This window comes from Furipterus horrens, unplaced genomic scaffold (assembly GCF_987537825.1).
Source record: "Furipterus horrens unplaced genomic scaffold, mFurHor1.1.pri manual_scaffold_5, whole genome shotgun sequence".
In the NCBI taxonomy this organism is placed as follows: Eukaryota; Metazoa; Chordata; class Mammalia; order Chiroptera; family Furipteridae; genus Furipterus; species Furipterus horrens.
This window is the reverse complement of record NW_028327175.1, coordinates 87008293-87016261: the sequence shown is the minus strand read 5'-3', so window position 1 is coordinate 87016261 and position 7969 is coordinate 87008293.

Genomic DNA, 7969 nt, shown 5'->3' with positions numbered 1-7969 from the left:
CAATGGAATATAGTCTCTCTCATTCTCTATCTGGCACATTTTCAGGAGCAAACTAAATTGATAATGAGGGGCACTTACCTCACGGCGTTGCGAAAAGTAACTAGGACGTACACATGTGAAGCATGTGGCACACAGTGCAGGCTCCGTCCCCTGCACTGGAAATGAAAACGTTATGTAGGAAGCCAGAAAGTTCAGCCCCTAAGCTCCGTGCGTGCGCAAAGGTGATAACTTCCATTATTTACATACTCAGCGCCCGGTTAGACTGAGTGACAGACATTTCTCGTCGCTTGGAGGGAGCTTCCAGCCTTCCCTAGGATTGTGACAGGACACTCTGGGGTGCTCCTGTCATGCCAGGGTACTGGGCGTGAGAGCCCCCTGGGTGCGCAGTCTCCACTCCACACAGTCAGAGCTGGTGGCTCCCTAAGCTCTCACGCGGCCCCCACTGTGCTGGGCGCATGTGGCATGCAGGGCTGTAGGGCACAGCCTTGCCATCCCTGCCTCCTCCTGCTGCCTTAGTTCCCAGGTGCTGCTGTTACAAATTGCCACAAACTCCACTATGTCCACAGCTGTCAGTAAGGATGTGGGCAAACTGGAACCTTCATACATTTCTGATGGGGAGGTAAAATTGTATGGCCAGTGTGGAGGCTGAAAGCAACACAAATGCTCAGAAGTCCAGCCGAAGTCAAGGTGTCAGCAGGGCCGGCTCCTCCTGGAAGCTCTAGGGGAGAATACAGTGACTTGCTTTGTCGCTCCAGAGGCCACTGTGCTCCATTCGGGCCACACCCTTTGCCTTCAAAGCCAGCAGCGTTAAGATCATCACGCCTTTTCACTGATTCTGCTCACCTGCCTCCCTCTCGTGAGGCCCTTGTGATTACATTGTATCCACCTGGGCATTCCAAAACAATTTTTTCCCATCTCGAGATCCTGAACTTAATCTCATCTGCAAAGACCTTTGTGTGATGTAAAGTAACATCACCACAGATTCCAGGATTAGGAGTAAATCTGGGGGGAGGCATTACTCAGACTAGCACGTCCCACACAATTTTCCCTCCCTGGGGTCACACAGTCCCCCAAGCTTTCCTGCAAGGCAGAGCACAGCCCCCTCTCCTCTGGGACCCACAGACTTCTCTGTGTTCACACCCAAGTACCCACCTTTGCTCTCCCCATCCGCACCCTGGACCAGAAGAATCTTCTTTCAAGTTTGAAAATAAAAGAAAAGCCCCTCCCTCACCCAAACATTTTGTTCAAACGCAGAATCTTCTAAGCTCCCCTAAATATGCGGGCTTTTGAAGCACAAAAACAAGTAATTTACAGTGTGCTTCTGCTTTTTGGCCAGTCACCCCCTTTTCCTGAGGTTGTGGACCAGAGCCAACCATCTGATTAAAAGGAGGGAGGTGAAAGGGGGAAGTATGAGGAGAGAGAAGTCTGTATATTAGTATCTCAAAGTATTATCCAGTCACTTTGGCAAGAGAACATAGGCCCTTCTGAGGGATAAACACTGAGGCATGTCAGGGAGGGGTCCAGAGGACACCCGCCAGAAGCCAGCTCCCAAGCTGCTCCCCAGCCTCTCTCTGTCTGATGCCTTCTCCCCTTATTTCCACTGCAGCCACCACCTCACTTGGCTCTGGGAGCACCCTCCTTCCCCTTCAAAATATTGGCCCACATCTGCACAGAACCTTTGTCCGTGTTTCCCTTGCACACCTGAGACAGGTTGGCACTTCCATAAAGAGCTGAACTCTGTACTAAGACAGACAAAAAGGACATAGCTACCACATACAAAGAACACAAAAAAGTATGACTCCCTCAGGCAACTGTCTGACCACGCTAATTCCCTCCAGCCAAGGAGGCTGTTACAGCCAGCCTAGAAGAGAGGCTGGCCTTCTCCCTTCACCCCCACCCCCATGGCTACCCCTCCTCACCTTGCACACCAGAGCAGGTGCCACATTATCTTCTCACAGGGGACATCTAACCAGGCAACTCCTCTTCTTCCTGGTCTAAGTTAAATAGAAGTCCATGTTCCCAAATCTGCCATCCACCCCACCACACAGCCCTGGTCCCTCATTTGAGGGGCACCCCCACACTGAAGACAGCACCATGGTCATTGGAAAATGGATGGTCTCACCACCTGTGGAGAATTTCATATCTTACTCATAGATAAAGATGGCCCTGTAACACATACATGCACAGAACTCTACAATACAAAAATACCTCAAGAGTGTGTAACTGTATTTTCCTCACAAAACTCCACATTTGTGGAGCAGGAATGTAAATTTTCCAAAGGTGCAATATATAATCTAGGGGAGAAAGCATAATTTACATGTTTAAAAAGGAAATACAAAAGCAAACCAATTTTTAAAAATGGGCAAAGGACTTAGACATTTCTCCAAAGAAGATATACAAATAGCCAACAAGCACATAAAAAGATATTCAACATTATTAGTCATTATAGAAATGCAAATCAAAACTACAATAAGATACCACTCCATACCCACTTGGATGGCTATAATTTAAAAAACACACACAGAGAAAAAAATAACAGCTGTTCGTTAAGATGTGGACAAATTAGAACCTTCATACATTTCTGATGGGGAGGTAAAATGGTACAGCCACTATGGAATATAGTTTGGCAGTTCCTCAAAAAGTTAATCATGGAATTATCATGTGACCCACAATTTCCACTCCTAGATATATACACAAGAGAATTGAAAACATATGCCCACAGAAATATCTGTACATGAACGTTCATAGCAGCATTATTCATACTGGCCAAAAATTGAAAACAATCCACATATCCATTAGCAATAATTAACATTATTTGAACAAATGTCCAAATGTTCTTAGCAGCACTGTTGACAAAAACCAAAAAATGGACACAATCCAAGTATCCATCAATGGATAAAGAAATTGTAGATGTTCATAAAAGGCAATATTACTCATCCATGAAAAGGAATAAAGTATTGACACACACTACAATGTGGATGAACCTCAAAAACATTATGCTAAGTGAAAGGCCAGACACAAAAGGTCACATATTGTATGACTTCACTTATATGAAATATCCAGAGTGGGCAAAAACATAGCAACAGAACGCAGATTGGAAATGACTGCTTAATGAATATGGAGTTTTCTTTTGGGGGTGATAAAAATGCTTTGAAACTAGAGAGAGGTGAGGATATTATGAAAGCATTAACACTTTACAATTGTTAATTTTGTAGTATATATAAATATTCTATTGTATATATGTGTACACAATAGAATATTATTTGGCCATGAAAAGGAAGAGATCCTATTATTTGAGACAACATGGATGGACCTTGAGGGCATTATACTGAGTGAAACAAGTCAAACAGAGAAAGACAAACACTGCATGCTCTTATTATATGTGGAATCTAAAAAAAAAGAAAAATTTAAACCATAGATACTGAGAACAGATGGGTAGTTGCCAGAGGTGGGGATTGAGGGGTGGGCAAAATAGGGAAAGGGGGTCAAAAGGTACAGAGCTCCAGTTATAAAATAAATAAGTCATGGGGATGCAAGCAAGCAAACAAACAAAAAATAAAATTAATTTTTATGCTATTTGAAGTTAACCTTATTTTTTAAAAAAAGCAAAAAAGAAATACATAACTAGGAGTAAGAGGACCAGGGATGGAGTCCTGATTTTGATACTTATTAGCCATTTCACTATGAGCAAGTAACTTAAACTCCTCTGAGCCTCTGTTTCCTCATTGGTAAAGTGAAAAATACTATTTGTACCACCTACTTGATAGTTATTGTAGGAACAAACCGAGATGTTGTTTATGGCATTTTTGTATCATATAACAGTTATATAAAATGCTAGATATTATTGTTTTGAGGTAATAGTCATTAAGATGTATACTCAGCAAGAAAATCCAGAGCTTCCTTTCAAACTTTTTTAAACTCCAAGTTGTGGTAAATGTACCCATAACATTCTATTCTTAACTAATTTAAATAACAAGCAATGGATTAAAACAGACAATTCTTATCCAAGTAAGTAGGCAATATCTTAAGAATTTACTCTACAATATCAAGTCTCATTATAGAAGTGACCGTAAGGGGAGGAAGATAAAACACACATCACAAATTCTTTACAGAGAGGTGATGGAAGTGTGACTAATTTTACATGCCCAACAAGTACAAATGACACACAATTACTGGTGGTTTATCAGTCTTTCTTGGAGCAGGTTTTCATAATATTTTCAACAGAGTAATGATAAAAATATGGAAGAAGAAGTAAAATCATCTTCAGTTTAAGAAAGCATAGAGACTTCTGGCCAAGATGGAGGCCTAGACAGACACGCTGTGTCTTCCTCCACAACTAAGAAGGAATAAAACTACCTCAAAACTAGAGACAACCAGAAGTTCCAGGAAATCAAGCTGCATGAAAGTCCAATGAAGATATAAAGAAGGAATATTCATCCAGACAGGTAGGAGGGGCAGAAAGGACCTGGTGCGGTGGTGGCAGCAGCGGCAGTGGCAGCAGCCCAGTGGAAAGCACAGTCACACTTTAAAAAAAGGGTGGGGGGGGACACCTGGGGAGTGCTCCCAGCTCCTGACCAGACAGCACAGCTTATGATCCCAGTGCCAGGGAAAATCAAGTCTCATTGCTTCTAACTACAAGCCGGTGGGGGTTGGGGTGGAGGAAGAAACTGCTGGTCTCTCAGCAGAGTCCACTTGTTTAAAGGGCTTCCATAGTCCTAGAATATCCACAGACTCATGCAGTCTGGGAACGATGGCCAGGCAACAACTAGAGAGGCACCAGTCCCATACGGAAGTGGGAGAAGTGCCTGGAAAGGGGGCAAGTGCTGAGCAAGAGGCATTGTTCCCTCTGAGACCCCTCCCACACACACAGCTCCACAATGTGGTGAAATAGTTTGCCCTATACTGACGGATCCCTAAGGCTTTGCCCCTTACAACATAACAGGAACGACAGCTCTACTTAAGACACAGAGGCAAACAAACACAGGAGCCTGTCAAGATGAGAAGACAGAGAAGTATGGCCCCAAAGGGGGAACGGATCAAGGTTCCAGTGGGAGAAATAAGAGACGAGGACATAGCCAACCTGACAGATGCAGAATTCAAAACACTGGTGATAAAGATGCTCACAGGCTTGACAGATATGCTAAGTTTAGCAAACGCATAAGGGAAGAAGTGAAGGCTATGGTAAGTGAAATGAAGGAAAATCCACAAAAAAACAGTGGTGAAGGGAAGGAAACTGGGGTTCAAGTCAATAATTTGGAATATAAGGAAGAAAAAAACAGTCAACCTGTACAGAATGAGGAAACAAGAATTGAAAAAAATGAGGAGAGGCTTTGGAACATCTGGGACAACTTTACATGTGCCAACATCCAAATCATAGGAGTGCTAGAAGGAGAAGAGGAAGAGCAAGAAATTGAAAGCTTATGTGAAAAAATAACGAAGGAAAATTCCCCAAATTTGGTGAAGGTAATAAACATACAAGTCCAGGAAGCACAGAGAGTCCCAAACAAACTAGACCCAAAGAGGACCACACCAAGACACATCACAATTAAAATGCCAAAGGTGAAAGATAAAGAGAGAATCTTAAAAGCAGCAAGAGAAAAGCAAAGCGTTACCTACAAAGGGGTTCCTATAAGACTATCAGATGATTTCTCAAAAGAAACTTTGCAGACAAGAAGGGACTGACAAGAAGTATTTAATCTGATGAAAACAACGACCTACAACCAAGATTACTCTATCCAGCAAAGCTATCATTTAGAATGAAAAGGCAGATGAAGTGCTTCCCAGACAAGGTAAAGCTGAAAGAGTTCATTATCACCAAGCCATTATTATATGAAATGTTAAAGGGACTTATTTAAGAAAAAGAAGATCAAAACTATGAACACTAAAATGACAACAAACTAGCCCTGGCTGCTGTGGCTCAGTGGATTGAGCATCAGCCAGCGAACCAAGTGTCGCTGGTTCGATTCCCAGTCAGGGCACATGACTAGGTTGCACGCCAGAGCCCCAGTTGGGGGCGCGTGAGAGACAACCACACATTGATGTTTCTCTCCCACTCTTTCTCCTTTTCCCTCTTTCTAAAAACAAATAAAATAAAATAAAAATAAAAATAAAATAAAGTAACCTTGTTAAAAAACAAATTTTAAAAAATGACAACAAACTCACAACTATCAAGAAACTGAATCTAAAAAATAAAAACAAAATCCAACTAAGCAAACCAGAATAGAAACAAGAATCATAGGTATAGGGATCATTTGGAGGGTTATCAGCTGGGGCGGGGAAGGGGGAGAAGTGGGGAAGTGGTGCAGGGATTAAGAAGCATAATTGGTTGGTACAAAATAGACAAAGGAAGTTAAGAATAATATAGGAAAGGGTGAAACCAAAGAACTTATATGCATGATCCATGGACATGAATTAAGTGACAGGACTGCTGAAGGGAAGGGGGTACTGGGCAGAGGGAGGCAAATGGGGAAAATTTGGGACTAGTGTAACAACATAATCAATAAAATATACTTTAAAGAAAAAGAAAGCATAAACAAGACTTTTCTGGCGGTTGCAATGACTTAATTTTATTTGCCCTGTCAGTAAAAAATGTCCTCGCCCAAGTTTCAATCTGGCTTCAGTCTAGTTCAAATTAGGATAATAGAAATACGAAATAACATAAAATCATCCACATATTCCAGGAATTAAGAAATACTACCAAAAGATCAAAAGAGCTCTCTCTCCATTTCCTTCTTTCATACCATAAGCAGTTCCACAGGAATTTGGTAATAAGCAAGTAAAGTCTGAAGAAATCATTGGGGTTTATATAGCATATTTATGGGGCTGGTAAATTGTTACTTTTCTCTGATTTTTACATCTCTATACTAACTCCCCAAAGTATGCTAGCTGAAATTTCTTAGAACATTTTAAAAACTGAAATACAAGAGAGTTGAAAGTTTTATAGGATTTCACAAATAATCTGGGCTATTTAAATATAACTATTTTTCTTTAGAATGTAATAGTCATTTCATGCCACTGGCTCTCTAACAATAAAAGCCTGTAGGAAAATTATTCATTATCCACTATTTAGTCATGTACAATAAAATTCTCTAACACAAACTAGACTTATGGAGTTGTTATGAGTTTAGGCAAAATTATAATTCTGTCTAGCCAGAATATGTGTTTTTATTGTGAAGCTGTTTTAGTTTTATTACTAAACACACTCAATATGTTCAGCAGTGAATGCTGTAGGGCTCCGGATTCTGTAAGCCCACCTTAATAATTCTGGAATTGTGATCCAGGCCCAATATAGGTGATTCTGAAAAACCAAAGGTCCATTGTAGTTCCAAGTAACCAAGGACACCTCATAAACTCCACATTTTGAGTTTCCATATATTAAGTTACATATATGAATGGTTCATATTCTCATTTTTATTTAATCTAAGACATGTATGTACCAAGAAAGATTGCTGAACTAGTATGACACAATAAGCTGATATATTTCCCAAGAGTTTAACATTTAAGTTAAGATTGTAAGTAAACATAACAGTTCTATTAGTCTCTTTGAACTCTTAAAAATAGTTTGTAGCCCGTTATTACTACTTTCAAGTTCTACATACCAGTCAACTGAGTTGTGAACAGAAAAGATCAAATAATGCTGAGTGCTTATGATGTACTAGTTTATCCTAGATAGATGTGTACGTGCACACACACACACACAGACACACAATCTCGTTTTCCTCCCACCAAAATCTTGAGAAGGTGTTACTATCACCTCCTTTTTGGAGATTAAGATACTGGAGGCTCAGACAGGTTAAGTAAATTGTCTGAGGTCCCATAGCCAATAGGTCAAATTTGGGCTCAAACCCAGAGCTTTTTGTTTTGTTTTCTTTTTTGATGCTAAGGACATATCCAAGTTAATGAGTTAACCAAGGAATCTGGCACCCTGGCATCAAGCAAGCCTCCTGGGTGTTGAGAAGAGAAAACCAGA